Below are 22,389 nucleotides of genomic sequence, written 5' to 3'. Positions count from 1 at the left end.
GATAGCTGTCCCTGGGAGGAAAAGGATCAATAGCCAACGGGTACCTAAAACCAAATTCACCAGTCACAATTCAAAGAATTAAATCTTACAAATGTTTTTCTTCGGCCAATTGGAATTTGGAAATGAAGAGACACTGTAAGATTTTAACCTTCCCCTCTTGACTGGACACTACAGACAGAGATCCAGGAGAGCTGACTTTGGTAAGAATTCTTACCCTTAGCCAGCTTCTGCCAGTTTTTCAGGATCCCATCTGTAGACTCCAGAGCAAGTGAGGTGCCCCAGTGGAGCCCTTCATGATTGCCAAAATGGTAGGAGAGTAAAAATAATTTTCCCTTTACCCTTCAGAGTTCTTGGCTGAGACCCCCTGTAATAAAAGACATTAACAAGAGAAAAACAAATGTGTGTTAATATGTATACGTCATGTACACATGGGAGATACCCAGGGAAACTGAATAACTCCTTGAGATGGCCCATGCCACCACCTTAAAAACAATCTTCAGCCAAAGGCAACGAAAGATGCTGGGGGTGGGACGAGAGGTCAGTTATTCGACGTTACCAAGAAAAGCAAGGTTAACAAGGGTAAGGTTTTTTATGCCGATTAAAGTTGGTGCCTTCTCCATTGACAAGAGTTTCATGTGATTTCAAGTCCTCCTTCAGAGGGAAGAACAGAGAGGGAGACACTTACTAGTGGAGATTTCTGTTATAAATGTAAATGTTCCTTACAAAAGGGTAACTTCTACTCTGTTTTTAGAGATTCTCTTGTGTCTGTTGTTTCTTAAAATAATCAGCTCAAAATATTCCTTACACCACAGAAGCATATTTTGGGTGGCATGTTCTGCTACCCTTCACAGCAATGGATCGTAGAAATATAAATGGAGTATTCATGTAAAGAACAATATATATACCAAGTAACATTTGAAGACACATTAGCTAACAAACTACATGAAAACATGAAGAGCTGTTATTTTCAATGAAAAAAAGGCAAGTTGCAGAATATGAATAATGGGATTCTATACTGAAAAAGAAAACATGTATGAATATTTTTGTGTATCTCTGATTATGATAATGTTTCACCTACAGACAAACACATCTGGAGAAAATGCACCAACCTATTGAGAGTGGACACCTTTGGGTCAGAGGACAGGTATCAAGCAGAAGGGAGAGTCAGGGTAATTTCATATTATAAATATACATTTTTATATTGTTCGAAGAATTGTAAACGGGAAAATTTATTAAGAGAAAAATTTGAAAATAGAAAATACTTTTTACAGATAAATAAGTTACTTGAGATTTTAGTGTTTTGGAAATATATTCAAAGAATACCCATTTATGGAGGGAAGAAGCTGAGCACAATTTTTGATAATGCATTTGTATGTGTAAATGTGTCTCAGTTTGGGTTTATGTGGCTGAAACTTGATAGTTAATCTGTGTGCTTCTGTGCCTCAAGTTCTATCACCCTAAATATTCATGGGCTCTGGAGCCATGCTATTTGGGTTCAAATCCATGATGTGTCACTTTCTAAGTATGCTAGCTTAGGCAAAGTACTTAACCTCCCAGTTCTTTACTATCTTCATCTGTAAAATAAGGATGGAAAAAAGTCACACTGTAATTCTGAGAATAAATGTTACTTGACTCAAAACAAATGTTGGCGAATTTTAATACTTTCATGTTTATATGGGCCATTAGTATTCTTGTAAGCACTGAAATTATGGTGCAAATGGATGTTTATTGACACTGAATTACATTTAATTTGTGTTGCTAGTGAAGAAAGGCAGGGTATAACACTATAAGAAAGATGAAATTTTATTTTTAGACAGAAGTATGACTATACTTGCAGAGGAAAAGGAACAGGATGGTAAATATCTGGGTAAATATAATAGACTATTCTTCTTCTCTTGAGTTCTGTTAAAAGATAAACTGAGGCATATTAACATTTTTACAAATTTAAATGAACAAAGATTGATTCTAATTGAGCACCAAATGGGAAGTGAATAGGAGTGCTCCACTCACAGGAGCCAGGAGAATGACTTATTTAGGGAAGGTACGGAAGCAAAGAAAAGAAATTATTTGGCTGGCAACAGCTTAAAGCTCACTTGGCTGTTTGTGATTGGTTGTCCTTAGTTTTTGATTTTGTAACCTTGAGGCATTTACAGGCTTAGATTTTGGTTTGCTTACATAGGCCATCATGGCATTAGGGCCACCTCTAATGGCCCCCTTGTTTAATTACTTTAACAATTCCACCTTTTGGTATTAGTGTCACTCTCAGTCACCATCAAAATTGTTCCTGTCTCACCATGAAAACTTGTAGATTATGATATCAGGTCCATAGAAGAATTACTTTTGCTATTTATCTCATTGTTCATCTTGTTCCTGTTTCTTCAAGCACAGTGAGACCATCTGATGGCTGTGAACATGCATTTAAGACCTTTGAGAGAACACAGAGCACCAGGGAGACTACAATGATGACTATCAGGAGGATAATACCAAGAGAGTAATGTCTACTCTTTAGCTAGGGCCCCCATGAACCAAACCAGTTGGCATCAAATAAATCAAAGAATGTACCTGGAAAGGCATCAACTTGTTTTAGTTAAGTGTCTTGTTTGTTAATTCCTCATATTGGCTGCAATACCAGAGGTATTTATCCAGGTACCACAATAGGTATTTGTTATGGCACAGACTGCTCCTTGTTCAGCCAGGAAGTAATCTAAAGGAAATCTCTTATCTAAAGCTATCTTAGCAAGAAAAGTCTAGGGACTCTGTTGTATAACTATGGCCTTTTTTTGTATTCAGCAATGGCTGGCAGAGTTAAGAGGCATTGTCTTCCCATGCATTAACAGAGAGAAAAAGCAAGTACCAAAAAGGCAAAAGAATTAAAAGTTTCATATTGGAGATGAGGATCTTGATCTGTGATCTTGGGAGAGCTGTCCACCACTAGATGCCTCAAGATGCTGAGGAACATCCCTAGTCAATCTTAAGTTTAGATCTCCAGCCCTTATGCAGTTTCAAGAGTCTGGAAGTGATTCCTGAAACTTGACTCTTGAATCTTGGGTCAAGATTCAAGTGCCTGCAGTTTGGCTGCTATCTGGATAGTGAGAGGGACATGGTATGGTCCCCTTCAAGAAGGCTGAAAGGAAGTCTTTATTCTTATTGACTTCAGGTCAGAAGGGTGGGAGAAAATGGGAAGTGTTAGTTTGGAGAGTTGTAGCCAGTATCTGAGGAAACTGGAAGAGTTCAGGATCCAGTCCAATTTACAGGTAGATAACAAAACCTCAAAGATAATGAACATGAATAGAACCTGATATCCACAAGGATGTCTTATACTTTTTTACTAAACATCTTCTTCTCTCTACAACCACTCTCTCACTTCTATTAAAGATAATCACAGTAAGACCAATTTGTTTGCAAAATAGGTCTAGTTTCATTAAACTCGGCCTGATGTTTACATAACTGTAGCAAGAGTAGTGACTGACCACAGAGGCTATTTTAAATTTTTCTTTGCTGGAACTTTTCATAAGGAATCTCAATTGGACATTTAAAAGCCTCTTGAGGCTAAGAAGCCAAGCCTAAGACTTGCCATCAAACTTTGCCTATAATACCTATAGATCTGGGTTAATTCCTTTCTTCTTGAAGTCTCCTCAGTTTCTTGAGGTTTCCGGGCCTGCAGGAAGAGACCTTCCTTACTTACCTGGGAAAGCTTCTGGGAACCCACCAACCAAGGTAACAGGCTGGTTTTCCAAGAGGCTTTACTGGCTCCATAAAGTCAGCCTCAGTTCCTTAAAGTTGTGTGGTATATATTCTATGCATATTCTGAATTATGATATTCTGTCAAAGCCATAATATAAACCATGTTTCAAATTGTATCCTAAAAACAGACTCTTACTGAATTTACACAAATAACTAAATTGCCATGAAAATAAGAACACTCAACAAATTTCCCAATTCTGGAGGGATCAGATACGGAGAAAAATAAAATGTTTCAATTCTGTTTACAAAGGTATACTTTATCAAATTGCTATACATCATAGGCAGCTTAAAAGAAAAAGGTTTCTTTAAAACTGTAAATAAAAACATTAAAGAAGCAGCAGTGTTTCACATAAAAAGTCATAAAAATTATAATCATCCCCATCAGTTCATTCAACCCATGTTATTAATTCTTGTTCTGCTTGAATCTAGTTTTTCCATTAGAGCTCTGGAAATTCTTACCCAGTCAGTAGTACATTCTTAAAGTTTTCAGAAACCTGTATTCTATAGTACTTTTCAGAGTTTTTTCCATGAATCTCTCTGAAGATGAATCACTTTTGCAAAAGCATCAGAGTAAAACAACAACTGTCTGTAAATGACAAAAAAAATTTTAAATGCCCATGATTAAATATCTGATGAGAGTTTATTATAATGAAATTGACTATGAAATTTGGTTATTTATGTGACATAAAACATATCAAGATAGTAACCAGAGTTATGACTGATAACATTATACCAGGACATATTAGATTTCTAGGACTTTCATACAATTTCTGGAACACATATTAAAAACATATATCCATACAAATATAACCTAAGAAGGTTTAGTATCACTTATTTGACAATGCTTCCCATGTATTTCACCATATCCAAGAAATCTAATTATTTTAACATCTTACCAGGTGAGAGACAAAACCTTTGAGATTTTCCAGAAGCCCTCTGGGAAATCTCAAAGTTAATTTAAGGTTAAAAAGATTCTATTCATAATTTGGTTTTGGGAAGTTGTCAAAAATGCCAAAAGGTTTGAGCATTTGATTAAATAGGATCATAGATCATTATGAAATAATTAATTATTTATTTAACCAAAGGGACAATAGAAGATTTTAAAGGCAAATACAGAAGGTGACATAGTTGTGAAGAAAACTTAACACTTTTAATATTGAGAAGACTCAGTTTTCCCAAGTAACCAAAGACCTGATAAAGACAACAAGAAGCACAGGAAATCATTTTGGTATGACATAAATTCTTTGTTGACCAAGCAGACTATCAAAAGGTAAAGAAAAACCTTTCCCAACAGCTTATCAAGATAAGACCAATAGTCCAAGAAATTGTTTTTTTTAACAGAGAGAAAACCAAATTCTGATTTTACACCAAGGTAATGTTGATATTAAGACTCATTCTTTAAAAACAAAAATAAATTCATTCCAATTTAACAAGCTTGACCACACATACAATTCTGTTCTCAAGATTCCTTTTCCACAAACATTCTATACATTCAGGTTTTGTCCTGTATTTTCTCTTCTCTTTCATTCTGGAACAACCAGCCAGTCTACTTTAGGACAAAATTCTTTCCTTTTCCCTCAGGAAAAAAACATGTCCTTCACACCTTTCCTTATTCAAAAAACACATTCTAATATCCTTACCCACTTTCCATACACAGTTGTTTTCTTTTGCCCTTATTACTTTGAAAGTTTTAATTACATACACTGATAAGAATTCTTAACCCTTAGAATTCTTAATTTCTAGTGAAAACCAAGAAGTAATCGTGGACTGCCTGTTACATTACCATTCTGTGGATTAGCAAATTTATAGATACATTTCATAATTTCTAGAAGTATATTCTTCCTCATAGTAAATTTTTTTAATTTGCCATAAAATATGTTGACTAATTGACCCAAATATCTTTAGTTCCTCTGTAATAAAAAGTAGATAAGCCTATGTTCAGTAACCAATGTTTCAGTATATTATCTTATATGGAAATTATGTAGATATTCAATGAATATTCATCATTTAACTTAATTTAGTTACTTTAAGGTTTCAAGTTACCAAAAAGATTTTGGAGACTATTTTTAAGTAGATATACCATAAAGCATAGTTATTATTGAAATGTTCATTTGTAAACTTTTATCTTACTTACCTCTATTTAATTTACTTGTTCTTAACAATTATGTTTAGATTACTCACGAAAATTTCATGAGGCATTAAACAGCTAACCATCATCTTGTTAAAAAACAAAATTCAACTGAATATATTTTAAAGATCTTATTGGCTTTATTCAATGATTTATGAATTGGGCAGCATCCAATCTAGCAGATAGAAAGTAGCTCTGAAGAGCTGTAGAAAATGACTTATACATGGAAGAGAGTAGGAATAAGGAGGTTATATAGGCAACAAAGTAGATTGGTTATTGCCAGATTACTTTTCTTCAGAGGACAGAAGAGATCTATTAGGCAGATTACCAAACAAGTGCTGATCAGTCAATTCCTGATTGACTGGTATAAGGTTCCATTTCTGGGAAAGCCAAAACAGTAATGAAGTCTTGGTTTGGTGGGGCTTACCATAAGTGACTCCATTTGGGACCTGTTGTCATGTTTTAAAGAATCTTAATTTATTTTTCTTGCCAACAAATTCTGTAACAGATAACTTGAACTTATGACTACTATACCCAGATAAAATGAAAGTTGTATATCTGCATTATATTTAATAATGATAACTCTGATGTGTTTAATTAAACCAACAAATTTAGCTTTTTATTTACTAAAGATCAACCTAGATCACATGAATTTGAAAAATATTTCAGTTAGTTTCTATACTTCTGAAAAAAGTATACTTAATTTATATAAGCACTCTTTTTTGTTTGTTTTTTTGTTTGTTGTTGTTTTAGTATTTGTTTACTTATTTATTTATTTACTTTTGGCTGCATTGCGTCTTCATTGCTGCATGCGGGCTTTCTCTAGTTACGGCGAGTGGGGGCTACTCTTCATTGCAGTGCGTGGGTTTCTCATTGCAGCGGCTTCTCTTGTTACGAAGCACATACTCTAGGTGTGAGAGCTTTAGTAGTTGTGGCATGCGGGCTCAGTAGTTGTGGCTCGTGGGCTCTAGAGCGCAGGCTCATTAGTTGTGGCACCTGGGTTTAGTTGCTCCGCAGCATGTGGGATCTTCCTGGACGTGGGCTCTAACCCATGTCACCTGCATTGGCAGGCAGATTCTTAACCACTGCGCCACCAGGTTAGTCCCTGTTTTAGTATTTAAAAAAATGTTTTTTATTCAGTCTTTTGAGATCTTCGTGTTTTATAACATATTTTAATTTTTTATATATTTCCATTTCTACTTTCCTATTCTGTTGTTCTGTGTTTTTTCCCTTTTCATTTTATTTTATTTTTTTAAAATCAGTTTTATCAGATTGTTCCGTTTCCTTGCTTTATTCTTTAGTTGACACACTGCTATGGTTTCGTTTTTAGGTTTTGTGTTTTTCTGAGTTCTGATTCAAATTGTTTGATTTCGTTTGGGGGTTCTGTTTGTCTGGTGGTTCTCTCGCTTTTTGTCTTATTTGGTTCTGTTTTTGTTTCTTTTGCATGTGTGTGTTTCCTTGTTTCTCTTTCTGTTTGTTTGATTTTGTCTTTACCATTCTCTGGGGTTTTGCTTGTCTTTTTTTTCATTCTTTAATATATATTTTTTTTATTTTTTATGTTTCTATTTCTACATTCTTTTCTATTGTTCTGTCTTGTTTCCCCTTTCTCTTTTTTTAATTTTTTAAAATCGTTTTTGTCAGTTTGTTTTTTCTTTGCTTCACATATCAGTTGGTACTCTGCTTTGGTTTCGTTTTTGGCTTTTTTTTTTTTTTTACTTTTCTTTTTAATTGTTTGATTTCGTTCTTCGGTTCTTTTCTTTGTGTGGTTGTTCTCTTGCTTTTTGTTTTATTTGGTTCTGTTTTTGTTTCTTTTGTGTGTGTGTGTATTTCCTTGTTTCTGTTTTGTTTGTTTGATTCTACTTTTTACCATTTGTCTGGGTTTTTGTTACTCATTTTTAGTTAATCCCCTTTACTGCCAGGACGAGTGACTTCCGGGGTCTTGGTTCCTCAACCAGAAGTTGGGCCTGAGGATCTGGGGTGGGAGCACCAAGTCCAGGATGCTGGAACACTAGAGAATTTCTGGCCCCAGGGAAGATTAATCACCGAGAGCTCTCATGGAGGCCTCTCTCTGAATCCAAGACCCAGCTCCACCCAACTGCCTGCAACTCCCAGCGCTGGACACCTCACACCAAACAACAAGAGAGACAGGAACACAAACCCACCCATCAGCACACAGACTACCTAAAGTCATACTAAGCTCACAGACACCCCAAAATGCACCACCTGACACGGGCCCTGCTCATCAGAGGGAAAAGACTTAGCTCCACTCACCAGAACACAGGCAGCAGGCCCTCCAATCAGGAAGCCTACACAACACACTGGGCCAACCCCACCACCAGGGGCAGAGAACAGAAGCAAAAGGAACTACAACTCTGCAGCCTAGGGAAAGGAGACCTCAAATACTGTAAATTAGGCCAAAAGAGAAGACAGAGAAATATCTTGTAGACAAAGGAGCAAGATAAAAACCCAGAAAACCAAATAAATGAAGAGGAAATAGGCAATCTATCTGAAAAAGAATTCAGAGTAATGATAGTAAAGATGATCCAAAATCTCGGAAATAGAATAGAGAAAATATAAGAAACGTTTAACAAGGAACTAGAAGAACTAAAGAGCAAACAAACAGTAATGAACAACAAAATAAATGAAAAAAAATACTCTAGAAGGAATCAATAGCAGAATAACTGAGGCAGAAGAACGGATAAGTGAGCTAGAAGACAGAATGGTGGAAATAACTGCCACAGAGCAGAATAAAGAAAAAAGAATGAAAAGAATGGACGACAGTCTAGAGACCTCTGGGACAATATTAAGCACACCAACATTAGCATTATAGGCATCCCAGGAGAAGAAGAAAAAAAGAAAGGGTCTGAGAAAATATTTGAAGAGAATATAGTCGAAAACTTCCCCAACATGGGAAAGGAAATACTCAATCAAGTCCAGGAAGGGCAGGGAGTCCCATACAGGATAAACCCAAGGAGAAACACACCGAGACACATATTAATCAAACTAACAATCATTAAGCACAAAGAAAAACTATTAAAAGCAGCAAGGGAAAAGCAACAAATGACATACACGTGAATTCGCATGAGGTTAACAGCTGATCTTTCAGCAGAAACTTTCTAGGCCAGAAGGGAGTGGCAGGACATATCTAAAGTGATGAAAGGGAAAAACATACAACCAAGATTACTCTAACCAGCAAGGATCTCATTCAGATTCGATGGAGAAATCAAAAGCTTTAGAGACAAGCAAAAGTTAAGAGAATTCAGTACTACCAAAACAGCTTTACAACAAAAGCTAAAGGAACTTCTCTAGGCAAGAAACACAAGAGAAAGAAAAGACCTAAAAAAACAAACCCAAGGGGCATCCCTGGTGGTGCAGTGGTTAAGAATCCGCCTGCCAATGCAGGGGACATGGGTTCGAGCCCTGGTCTGGGGAGATCCCACAAGCTGTGGAGCAACTAAGCCCATGCACCACAACTACTGAGCCTGCACTCTAGAGCCGGCAAGCCACAACTACGGAGCCCATGCGACAAAACTACTGAAGCCCAAGCGTGCCTAGAGACCATGCTCCACAACAAGGGAAGCCACCACAATGAAAAGGCTGCACACCACAATGAAGGGGGACCACCCCGCAACTAGAGGAAGTCCTTGCGCAGCAACAAAGACCCAACAAAGCCAAAAATAAATAAATTTAGTAAATTTAAAAAAAAAACACAAACTCAAAACAATTAAGAAAATGGTAATAGGAACATACATATCAATAATTACCTTAAATATAAATGCATTAAATGTTCCAACCAAAAGACACAGACTGGCTGAATGAACACAAAAACAAGACCCATAAATATGCTGTCTACAAGAGACCCACTTCAGATCTAGGGACTCATACAGACTGAAAGTGAGGGGATGGAAAAAGATATTCCATGCAAATGGAAATCAAAAGAAAGCTGGAGGAGGAATACTCATATCAGACAAAATAGACTTTAAAATAAAGGCTATTACAAGAGACAAGGAAGAGCAATATATAATGATCAAGGGATCAATCCAAGAAGAAGATATAACAATTGTAAATATCTATGTACCCAACATAGGAGCACCTCAATACATAAGGCAAATGCTAACAGCCATAAAAGGGGATATCAACAGTAACACGATAATAGTAGGGGACCTTAACACCCCACTTACACCAATGGAAAGATCATCCAAACAGGAAATAAATAAGGAAACACAAGCTTTAAATGACAATTAGACCAAATGGACTTAATCAATATTTACAGTACATTCCATCCAAAATCAACAGAATACACATTCTTCTCAAGTGCAAACGGAACATTCTCCAGGATAGATCACACCTTGAGTCACAAATCAGGCCTTGGTAAATTGAAGAACATTGAAATCATATCAAGCATCTTTTCTGACCACAACACTATGAGACTAGATATCACTTACAGGAAAAAAACTGTAAAAAATACAAACACATGGAAGCTAAACAATACACTACCAAATAACTAAGAAATCACTTAAGAAATCAAAGAGGAAGTCAAAAAACACCTAGAAACAAATGACAATGAAAACACGATGACCCAAAACCTATGGGATGCAGCAAAAGCAGTTCTAAGAGAGAAGTTTATAGCAATATAATCCTACCTCAAGAAAGAAAAAACATCTCAAATAAACAACCTAACCTTACACCTAAAACAATTAGAGAAAGAAGAACAAAAATACCCCCAAATTTAGCAGAAGGAAAGAAAGCATATAGATCAGATCAGAAATAAATGAAAAACAAATGAAGAAAACAATAGCAAAGATCAATAAAACTAACGTCTGGTTCTTTGAGAAGAAAAAGGAAATTGATAAACCATTAGCTAGACTTATCAGGAGAAAAAGGCAGAAGACTCAAATCAACAGAATTAGAAATGAAAAAGGAGAAGTAACAACTGACACTGCAGAAATACAAAGGATCATGAGGGACTACTACAAGCAATGATATATGCCAATAAAATGGACAACCTGGAAGAAATGGACAAATCCTTAGAAAAGCACAACCCTCCAAGACTGAACCAGGAAAAAATAGAAAATATGAATAGACCAATCACAAGCACTGAAATTGAGACTGTGATTAAAAATTTTCCAACAAACAAAAGCCCAGGACCAGATGGCTTCACAGGCGAATTCTATCAAACATTTAGAGAAGAGCTAACACCTATCCTTCTCAAACTCTTCCAAAATATAGCAGAGGGAGGAACACTCTGAAACTCATTCTACGAGGCCACCATCACCCTGACACCAAAACCAGACAAAGATGTCACAAAAAAAGAATACTACAGGCCAATATCACTGATGAACATAGATGCAAAAATCCTCAACAAAATACTAGCAAACAAAGTCCAACAGCACATTAAAATGATCATACACCATGATCAAATGGGGTTTATCCCAGGAATGCAAGGATTCTTCAATATATGCAAATCAATCAATGTGATACACCATAGTAACAAATTGAAGGATAAAAACCATATGATCATCTCAATAGATGCAGAAGAAGCTTTCAACAAAATTCAACACCCATTTATGATAAAAACTCTCCAGAAAGTGGGCATAGAGGGAACCTACCTCAATATAATAAAAGCCATATACAATAAACCCACAGCCAAATTCATTCTCAATGGTGAAAAACTGAAACCATTTCCACTAAGATCAGGAAGAAGACAAGTGTGCCAACTCTCACCACTGTTTTTCAACATAGTGTTGGAAGTTTTAGCCGTAGCAATCAGAGAAGAAAAAGAAATAAAAGGAATACAAATTGGAAAAGAAGAAGTAAAACTGTCAGTGTTTGCAGATGACATGCTACTATACATAGAAAATCCTAAAGATGCCACCAGAAAACTACTATAGCTAATCAATGAATTTGGTAAATTCGCAGGATACAAAATAAATGCACAGAAAGCTCTTGTACTCCTTTACACTAACAACGAAAAATCTGAAAGAGAAATGAAGGAAACATTCTCATTTACCATTGCAAAAAAGAATAAAATACCTAGGAATAAATCTACCTAAGGAGGCAAAAGACCTGTACGCAGAAAACTTAAGATACTGAGGAAAGAGATTAAAGATGACACAAATAGATGAAGAGGTATACCATGTGCTTGGATTGGAAGAATCAATATTGTGAAAATGACTATATTACCCAAAGCAATCTACAGATTCAATGTGATCCCTATCAAATTACAAATGGCATTTTTCACAGAACTAGAACTAGACGTTTTACAATTTGTTTGGAAACAGAAAAGACCCCGAATAACCAAAGCAATCTTGGGAAAGATAAACAGAGCTGAAGGAATCAGGCTCCCTGACTTCAGACTATACTACAAAGTTACAGTAATCAAGACAGTATGGTACTGGCACAAAAACAGAAATATAGATCAGTGGAACAGGATAGAAAGCCCAGAGATAAACCCACACAGTATGGTCACCTTATCTTTGAAAAAGGAGGTAAGAATATACAATGGAGAAAAGACAGCCTCTTCAGTAAGTGGTGCTGGGAAAACTGGACAGCTACATGTAAAAGAATGAAATTAGAACACTTCCTAACACCATACACAAAAATAAACTCAAAATGGATTAAAGACCTAAATGTAAGAACAGACACTCTAAAACTCTTAGAGGAAAACATAGGCAGAACACTCTATGACATGATTCACAGCAAGATCCTTTTAGACCCACCTCTTAGAGAAATGGAAATAAAAACAAAAATAAACAAGTGGGACCTAATGAAATGTAAAAGCTTTTGCACAGCAAAGGAAACCATAAGCAAGACGAAAATACAACCCTCAGAATGGGAGAAAATATTTGCAAATGAAGCAACTGACAGAGGATTAATCTCCAAAATATACAAACAGCTCATGTAGCGCAATATAAAAAAATCAATCAACCCAATTCAAAAAATGGGCAGAAGACCTAAACAGACATTTCTCCAAAGAAGATATACAGCTTGCCAACAAATACATGAAAGGGTGCTCAACATCACTAATCATTAGAGGAATGCAAATCAAAACTACAGTGAGGTATCACCTGACACCAATCAGAATGGCCATCATCAAAAAGTTCAGATACATATATTATGAAATATCCACACAATGTAATACTATACTATACACTAATGAGAATGAATGATCTACAACTCTAGATGACAGTAACGTAAATCACTCATACATACATCATGTTGATTAAAAGGAACCATACTCAAGAGTACATGCTGCATATTTCCGGGAATTTTTCCTCTGGCCTCACCTATCAGACCATCCCTGCCTCCCAACCAGTGAAGCCTAGAGCACAGAGCAATCTGATTCCCATCTGAAAAGCACCTTAATTTCATAAAAGGGAAAATAATTCATAATGGACATCCAAGTAATTATTTTAACATCCAAGTTGCCTAATGCATAGGAACTATAATTATTATTCCCTTTTTCCATTTGTTTTTATAATTATTTCCCTTGACAGAAGATGTAAATAAACATTTCTCCAACGAAGACATACAGATGGCCAAAAAGCACATGAAAAGATGATCAACATTGCTAATTATTAGGGAAATGTAAATCGAAACTACAGTGAAATATCACCTCACTCTGGTAAGAATGGCCATCATTAAAAAGTCTACAAATAATAAATGCTGGGCTTCCCTGGTGGCGCAGTGGTTGAGAGTCCACCTGCCAATGCAGGGGACATGGGTTCGTGCCCCAGTCCTGGAAGATCCCACACGCCGTGGAGCAGCTAGGCCCGTGAGCCATATCCGCTAAGCATGCACTTCAGGAGCCTGTGCTCCACAACAGGAGAGGCCACAACAGTGAGAGGCCCACGTACTGAAAAAAAAATAATAATAATAATAATAAATGCTGCAGAAGGTGTGGAGAAAAAGGAACCCTCCTTGGTGGGAATGTAAATTGGTGCAGCCACTATGAAAAACAGTATGGAGCTTCCTTAAAAAACTAAAAATAAAGCTACCATATGATCCAGCAATCCCACTCCTGGGCATATATCCAGAGAAAACCATAATTCGAAAAGATACATGCACCCCTATGTCCATTGCAGCACTATTTTCAATAGCCAGGACATTGAAGCAACCTAAATGCCCATTGACCCATGAATGGATAAAGAAGATGTGGTACATATATACAATGGAATACTACTCAGCCATAGTAAAGAATGAAAAAATGCCATTTGCAGCAACATGGATGCAACTAGAGATTATCATATTAAGTAAAGTAAGTCAGAAAGAAAAAGACAAATACTGTATGATATCACTTATATGTGGAATCTAAAATATAATATAAATGAACTTATTTACAAAACAGAAATAGACTCACAGACATAGAAAACAAACTTATGGTTACCAAAGGGGATGTTGGGGGAGAGAGATAAATTACAAGTTTGGGATTAACAGATAAAAACTACTGTATATAAAATAGATAAACAGCAAGGTCGTACCATATAGCACAGGGAACTATATTCAGTATCTTATAATACACCATAATGGAAAAGAATATGGAAACAAATATATACATATATATATGTATAAAACTGAATCACTTTGCTTACACCAAAACAAACACAACATTGTAAATCAACTATACTTCAATAAAAATAAATAAATAAATAATTATTGCCCTTGAAAAAGATTCTCTCCTTGACCAAACACTAGTTACACTCCTCTTACCTCTCTTTTGAAACAGGCCTCAACCTGGCCAATAGTCTTGAACAAAACACTAATGTAGTTTCTAACAGCTCAAGGCTGCATCCCTAAGATGACCCTAAATTCCCTTAAAGTGATTGTCTGAGAACACTCAAGTCTTCCAGGACAATTTAATATTTGTTCCAGCTAACACAGGAGGAGAGGACCTTTTCTCCCAGACTTTGTGGGAGGGTAGAAATCTAACTTGAATTCAAGTGCCAGTTAGAAACCCAAATGGGTTTCACATGGATGAACACCCCTTTCCTGTTTTTTTGTAATTTTTCCTTCCCTGGCTGTACTGGCCCCTACTCACCCCCTCCCTTTTCCCTCATGCTCACTTTGAAAAGCCTAGTCACCTCTGTACAAATTGAAGTTGGGGTCAGTTCATGCTGGACTCTTTTCCCTGTCATAATAGTATATTATTGATTAAAATATGTCCTTACCACTTTAACTAGGGTCTGGCTTTATTCATCTTTGACAGTTTTTTTTCTATAATCATTACCTTTTTATTAAATAAATACCATCTGGTACATGGCAAAATGCCTAACGAAGCACAGTTTCTACCCAAAGAGATATGGATGGCCCTAACCTAACATCACCCATTATGGGCTGACATAGTTCAACAAATGTCTCTTTCTTCTTCCTAAGTGTATTGGTTAGGAGTGTGGGCTATGGAGAAAGACCAGGTCCAAACCATCCTTCTGCCACTTATAAACTGTGTGAGTTGGAATACTCTTACTTCACCTTATAGTCACTCAATGTATGAAATTGCCTTATGTATAAAATTGGGATTGTGCAGTACTTACTGTAGAAGACGAAACGTTTCTAAACAGATATGGCTTTGTGTTTTGGTCTTTACAAGGATAAATGGTCCTGAATATCAATAATTTAAAAATTATACTGCAGATATATTGGGATACCTGGCTCTCTGTGATCTTGGGAGATTGAAAGAACCACTCTGCGCTTCAGTTACCGATTCTGTAAAAGGAGGAAAACAACCATCCCTACGTCATGGGCTGCTGCTTTGAGAACTGAGTTAATATATAACCATTAAAACAGTGCTAGGCACACAATAACAGCTCACTAAATGCTAGCTGCTTTAAACAAATACTGACAATATGATATTTTTATAGTTTTATAGTTTACACATATGTTTAATAAAGCTTAATAGTCTTACAACTGAATCCTATTCATCAAATGTTAGACTTTGTATATCATTAACTTTCACTGTTAACCACTGTTGGATACCTAACTAATTATGAGAACATCTCAAAGTACTTGGAACAACTGATTTCAGGAAATACACCACCATTTCTGCACGTGGCCAAACGTAAAGCTGAGGCCCCATGCAGGATCCTGCCTTATCCTCACATACGTCCCGTGCACACCCACTGCCGGTCCCTCCTGCCCTACCTCCAACAGGCCCTGTCCAGGCCACCCATCCTCTGCACACTGCTGCAGCTCAGGGCCGATCCATCCTCATCTCTCCCCTGGACCCTGAAAATTCTCCTAATGGTTATCCCCATAACTATCCTGTCCCTGTCCAGTCCATTCCCCACACAGCAGCCAGAGTCACCTTGTGAGCACGTGAATCAGAGCATGTCACTAGGGACCTTGCCTGTCTTGTTCTCTGTGCTGTGTCCCTGGTGCCTAGTTCAGTGCTTCACATATAAATCTCTGAATAAATATTACTTACATGAAGGAACTGTTACCTATTTGACATATAGGAGCAGAGACAAGTATTTAAGACTGAGGTACAGGAGAAGTTGACAAGGAAATTAGACATTAAAGGATTCAAAATTTAAAGAAGTGTTTGTTGCAAATCTGCAGCAGAGCTGTTTAAAATGGGATGAATACCAGAAACACTGGAGATGTTACTCAAAATGTAGACACCTCGCATTCTACCTCCCTGGTTTTGAGTCAGCAGACCTGGGGTGGACCCAGGAATCTGGGATTTTTAACAAGACCCCAAGTGAGCTTAATGAAGTGCTTTGAGGATCCCACTTGGAGAAATCCTGACCCAAACAGCTAACATTTGTGTAGCATTAATTTAATGCCTACCATGCAGAGTTCTATGATATATGGGGTGTATCTGTTAATGTTATTACTTGAAAGTGCACTGGTCCTTCCCTCCCACCTATGAGCACAGATTGCTTTCCCACATGGGCTCATACCTAAAGCCCACAATACTCCTGGGTGGTCAGAAACATTGAGTACTGTTATCCTGATGTATAGAAGACAATGGAGGGAAGGGTGGTGACTTACCTTACACTCTTGTTCCAGGAACCTGTCTAGTAGACTCAACATCACACTTAGTTCTCTATTGGATCCTGCTCCTGGGACTCGAAGTCCACACCCTTCTCTGATGTTCCACTGTAAGGAGATAAGACAGCACACGGAATAGAGAGGAAACAGAGATGAAGGGAAAGTACATGAAACACAGGGGAAGAGGTGAGGATGTTCTGCCTGCCCCCTCTCAGTTCACTGGAAGCTGTGCAGTGATGATTTTCCTCTTCCCCAGCTCCATCACACAGCCCCCTCTGCACACACAGCAGTGACACTGAGGCTCACATGTCATGGACATGTGCGCTTATCCCTGCTTGTGTTACATGTCCAAGTACTCTCCCTGGAGGTCATGCTACTATGGTAATGCCAGAGGCATGACATTGACAGAATGAAGTAAGCAAAGTTGGAATGGGGAACTAACATTGCTGAGGGCCTAATAGGTGCCACACACTGAAGGCTGTAATTACCAGACTTTTTCTCTTCAGTTCCTCAAAGGGATGTTCTGAGGTGGGGATCATAATTTTCTTTCTACACATTAGGAGATACTCAGATTTAGAGAACAAAGTACATGTTCAAAGAATTCTAAGGAGGTGTCAAATAGACATAGAAGCCAACTTAAAGCGGCCTCTATTGGCCGATTCTGGGACATTTTGAGCATCAGAATAAATATAGCATCAGATGGTAGCCCTCTGAGCAAAATAGGAATCTATGAGTGATACTGATATAAATTTTAAAATAGAGGGAAGAGAAAGCTCTACCTCCAGTCAAATTTCAATGAACAAACTGAAAGGAATGAGCAAATCAGAAAAACAACACTTGACAACTATCATAGTAATAAATAATTCAGGTTAGAATTATAAAATGATGTTCAATCTGTGCCAAATCCCACAGTAGTCACTGAGTCACCATGGTAACCATGCTGGCCAAGTGAAGCTGGAAAAAAAACGAACAACAACCACTGTGATTTGGTTCCGATTATGTGCTAGGAAGTTGAAAGGACTCACATGACCACAGGATTAATCTCAAGTATTCCTTATAATAAAGATTCCTGGCAGCTTCCCCAATATACATACAAACATACATGCTCATATACATACATGCTCTCTCCTTCTGTCTGTTTCACCACCCGAGAACCCAGGAATTCATTGAGGAGGACTTGCTGTGGGAGAGAAAAGAACCCCACAATTAAATTGGTTCAATTCTAACCACACACATGAAGTTAAAAGCTACTGTAACTATTTTCTTTCAGTGGCTAATTTTTCTGAAGATGTCATGTAGAATTATCTCCATGACATTTTCCTGCCTAGTTTCAGCACATTGCCAATAACGTCTAAAAGCTGATATAGAAACACAGTCAAAAGCATGTTATGCATTAAGTAGCTTTTCCACCCTAGGGTAGCCTGTGCTTTCAACCAAAAAGTTCCTGCAATGGCTATTGTTAAGCATTTGGTTGCTGACAGTTCAGTGAAAATACAGTAATTGGAAACTGTATTTACAAAATATTGCTCTTTACAATAGCATCAAAAAGTCTGAAATACTTATGGATAATCTGTCCATAAATGTGCAAGGCCTGTACTGAACACTACAAACCATTGCTCAGAAAAATTAAAGAAGACTTAAATAAATGGAGAGACAACTGTCTTTAAGGGTCAGAAGATTCAGTATTGTTAAGATGGCACTTCTCCTCAAATTGATTTATATATTCAGTGCAATCCCAATAAAAATCTTAGAAAATATTTTTAAAAGAAATTTTTGGGCCAATTCTGAAGTTCATGTGGAAATGCAGAGGCCATGGACTATGAAAAACAACTTTGAAAAAGAAGAATAAGGTTGAAGGATGAACACTCCCAGATTTGAAGACTTACTATAAACCTTCAGCAATCAAGGCAGTGTGGTATTGGAATCAAGGTAGATAAGTAGATTGAAGAAAAATACTAAAGAGTCCAGAAACAGATGCAAACATACATGGAAAACTGATTTTTGAAAAAGAGGCAAAGGCAATTCAGTGGAGAAATGATAGTCTTATCAACAAACGGTGCTGGGACAAGTGGATATCATATACACAAATATAAACTGTGACCCACATATCACATTATACAGAAAAGTCCACTCAAAATGGATCATAGACCCAAATATACTCTAAAGCTATCAACCTTCTAGACGAAATATAGGAGAAAAATCCTTGTGACCCTGGGTTAGGTGAAGATTTCATAAATGAGACACCGAAACTATAATCCATAAGTGAACTAATACATACACTGGACTTCTAAGTTAAAAACTGCCCTTCCTAAGATACTGGTGTGAGAAAGAAAAGTCAAGGCACTGAGTGGGAGAAAATATGTGCAAATTACATATCTGACAAAGGACCTATATCCAGAATATAGAAAATCTATCAAAAGCCATTTAGGAAAACAAAGACACTATAATAAATAAATGAGGGACATTTCTGAATAGAAATTTCACCGAAGAAGATACAGAATTAGCAAATAAGCACATGAAAATATGCTCAACAACATCATTAGGGAATTGCAAACTAAAACTACAATCTGATACCACTACATCCACATGAGAGTGGCTAAAATTAAAAAGACTGATCATCCCAAGCATTGGCAAGGTTGTGGAGGATGGAACTCTCACACACTCCTGGAGGGAATGAAAAATGGTGCAACCAGTTTGGCAGTTTCTTAACAATGTTAATCTTACATCTACCATATGATCCAGACACTGCACTCTTAAGTATTTACCTGAGAGAAAGAAAGCATATGTCCATGCAAAAACTAATATACAAATATTCACTGGAGGTATAATTAAAAAACAACAACAAATTTCAAACAAATTGCAGTATAACTGTATACTGGGATACTAGTCATCAATAAAAAAGAATGAACTATTGATACATGCAACAAAAGGGATAAATCTAAAATAAATAGGCTGAATGAAAGAAGCCAAACCAAAACCAATAAACTAAAAAAACCTTTATGATTCCATCTGAATAAAATTCCAGGATATGAAAATTAATCTATAGTGAGAGAAGTTCAGTGGTTACCTCGGTACACTGCAGAGGGAGGGGGAGGGAGGCCAGGTAATAAAGAGCTGAAATTGTTATGTACTGGGAAAGTAAACGTAACAATATTTAAGAGTATTTGGTTATTTTAGCAGATTAATAAGACACTTTAAAGTAATTATTTAAAAATATAAATTCTTAAAAAATATTTTAAACTTACATTTGGAAATTTTCTACCTTCTTAAAACTTTTCATTATAGAATGGATAAAAACGTGGCTTCCAGGGAAGAAACTATATTACAATCTCAAATCGCTAGGAAGAGTTTCTAACCAAATGCATATTTCAACAACCACCTGAGAGAAACATGGGAATCACTGAATAATATTTACCCAGTGAGAACAATTTAGGTATATTTATTCCAAATGCATGTTAAAGATCAAGTTCCTCCCTCAGACTGGACAAATAATTGCTTTCAGACAAAATAAGGGCTATTACAAAGCATGCAGCTGCTGATAGAATGAATGGAGTTCCACCTGCTAAAACTCTTCTTCCATGATAAGATCAAAGTAGCTTCTCTACTTTTAGGCTAGTTTGTGAACCTCACAGGAGCTATTCCACAGCATGCTTTTATCAGATCTGTGAACTCACTTGAACCAGGCGGCATAACCAAATAAAGATGTGAACTGTTGGGTTCTCCTGAAGACTGCTGCCTTTGAACCTGGAGTAGAAGCTTCAGAAGCCATCAGGACACAGATCCTCAGAACCTGCCCCCTTCAGACACCTGATATGAGCAAGGCCATCGGCATGAGGAGCTGCACAGGGAGAGACAGATCCAGCAATTACCATGCTTTACTGGTGTAACTGTGTGCCCTGCACCGTGCTAAGCACTGGGTTAGTGACAATAACAGTGAAACAACTGGGTAGTGATCCTAACCACCAGAAGGTACAATGAGCTTCCCACCAGGGCCTTTTTCTTCTCCTTTCCTCATATGTCCCCTAAGAACAAAGTGGAAAAGGAATAAGAAGTGGCCTGAATTCATACAGACATTCATGATCCTGCAATAACCACAGGACCATCAGCTTATTCATGTGTTATCGCTAAACGTTCACAGCGATCCTGTGGGGAAAGCATTCTTATCCCCATTTTACAGAGGGGAAAGCTGAGGCTCAGAGAGAGTCGTTACCTGTCTCACCTCCTGCGCCCCTGCCTTTAGAAGTAAAGTGGCTCCAGGACACCCCTGGAGCAGGACACCGCACCCACTGGGTCCAGGAGGGACCCCAGTGGCTTTACCTACGAGACAGCGGAGGCACCGAGCCCCAAAGCGGGAGAGGTGACTTGGATGTGGATCCCTTTATCTCCCCACACCCCAGGGCGGCCCAGCCCCCACCTCACGGACCCACACTCTCAGCTGAGTCCCAAAACCCTGAAGGCGGGACCTGTTTCTCTCATCAAGCAGCGTCCGTCTGTATTAAAAAATCGTCACGGTCGCCATATTGACGTCAGGTTTCTATGGCAACCGCGAGGCGCAGGCTTGTTTCTCCATACCGGAAATGCCTCTTCACAGCCACCCATTCACACCCTGGATTTCGCCGAAGGTACCTTTGCTCTTCAGGCTGCCACCGGAGAAATAGAGGCACTAGACTGGGGCCCGGGCGGTTGGCGAAACTCTGCCCACGTTGTTTTAACAAGGCATGTGCCTGTCGTCAGGAATTTTGTGTTAAAATGAGACAGGAAGAAAGTATCAGTATAACAGGGTTCTTGAAGGTGAACTAGCCCTCGGAGGGTGAACGTGTAAAATCACAGGCCATGCTAAGCAGTTAGCCATCTGTGGCAGAAAACTAAGAGACTGACTGGAGTCATGTGACTGAATGATCGAGGAACACACAAGATAAAAGCCATTTAGGCAATTTGGGAATTATTTAAAGAAAGCAGGCCTAGAATATTATAGTTATTTAGTAGGCAGAAACTTAGTCAGTTGGACCATACATTGGTTTGTCCTGGGGAATTCTAATCCTCCATTCCTGTTAACTTCTTCTATATGAAGGGGCATCCATGACCAAAACACTTCTAGCCTCTCCATACACTCATTTCTTCTCTATCACAGGAACGACTTACCTGATTAGTGACACTGGAAGGAGAAACTAATTGCAGAGCCCAGGCCCGCTCCCTTCAAAACTCTTGGTGGTGAGTTGCCCTTATGGAGCACATGTTCTGCTCTGCCCTCACAGGTGGGTCTTACAATTGGCCCACAGTTCTCTCCCCTTTCTGTGTCTTGCTGGCTCCCAATTATTCCTATGGTCTTGCTCCAAAATGCTTGGGCTTCTAAGGGCTCCCCCACCCCTAATACATCACTGCTCCACATCAGAGCTCTAAACCAATTAAGAAATATGAAAAAAGAATAAGAACAATATATCAACTTTACTCCTTAAAAAAGTGATATTGAGAAAGTGGCTTAGATCTACAGGCACCGCATTTCCTATTAATGAACCTAGAATCAGATA

The 22,389-nt window shown here is 37.7% G+C and overlaps 1 pseudogene across 1 annotated transcript in view; it reads right to left on the bottom strand.

Moving 5' to 3' along the window:
- Window positions 1-21,380, bottom strand: part of LOC307069755 (AFG1-like ATPase) — a 33,507-nt pseudogene extending 12,127 nt beyond the window's left edge. Inside the window, exons 1-3 of the transcript in view lie at window positions 21,372-21,380; window positions 17,964-18,041; window positions 16,862-16,969 (exon numbers count right to left, since the gene is read on the bottom strand). The product of the transcript in view is annotated as an AFG1-like ATPase (transcript). The remainder of the gene's footprint in view (window positions 1-16,861; window positions 16,970-17,963; window positions 18,042-21,371) is intronic.
- Window positions 21,381-22,389: the final 1,009 nt, after the last annotated feature.

This window comes from Hyperoodon ampullatus (assembly GCF_949752795.1).
Source record: "Hyperoodon ampullatus genome assembly, chromosome: X".
Classification (NCBI taxonomy): domain Eukaryota; kingdom Metazoa; phylum Chordata; class Mammalia; order Artiodactyla; family Ziphiidae; genus Hyperoodon; species Hyperoodon ampullatus.
Note: the sequence above shows the minus strand (reverse complement) of the source record. Positions and strands in the feature narration are given on the sequence as shown.